Genomic DNA, 746 nt, shown 5'->3' with positions numbered 1-746 from the left:
TTTCGCTCCCCCTTAGCCAACCTCCACCATATCCTCTCACAAAACGACTCAGGGGGCCGTAATCTTATAGCTCGATGCGGCATCTGGTAGCTTCTAGCGATCGACTTGTAGCGAGCTGGGCTAGTCATTTTACCTGACCCGTATTCATGGACTTGAGTACTGCACAGTGTGGCTGTAGTTGTGAGGTACTTTGCTCTCCTATCACTCAATTCCTACTTCCTTCTATGTATTACTACTACGTCACCCCACCAACCGTACACTCCAACTTTCATACATATCAATAGACGCTGTACGTCTAGTTCTTTCTGTATTATTTTGCCTAGGTAGATATACTTCGGTCATGTTTGATCAAGTCCTATCATGTCTCGCTCGTACCAGTCTTCTTTGCTGTTATATGGCGAGCATCTGTAACCTCCCAGTTACCAATCGTTGGTGAGTTTCTCTGTCGTTAGGATTTGTCTTCACTGTCTGTGCGTTTAACTCAGTTCTTTTATTTTTTGTAGCGTGCGTGTCCAGAGTGTATAGTTTCTGCTAACCTCTGCAAATTTTCTCACGTCAGGTGTGTGTGTGTGGTGTAGTCGTTGTGTGTGTGTGTGTGTGTGTGTGTGTGGGTGTGTGTGTGGGTGGGTGCATTGTGTATTGCGTATGCGTGTGTGTAATGTGTGTATTGAGTGCGTGTGAGGAACATGTTGTGATGCAATTGCAATCACCGCCTCACACTTTGCTGTCATTGCCGACTGTTGCCA

The sequence above is a fragment of the Salpingoeca rosetta genome (assembly GCF_000188695.1).
Source record: "Salpingoeca rosetta unplaced genomic scaffold supercont1.26, whole genome shotgun sequence".
NCBI lineage: Eukaryota > Choanoflagellata > Craspedida > Salpingoecidae > Salpingoeca > Salpingoeca rosetta.
The sequence above is the reverse complement of the archived record's forward strand: the minus strand, read 5'-3'. Positions refer to the sequence as shown.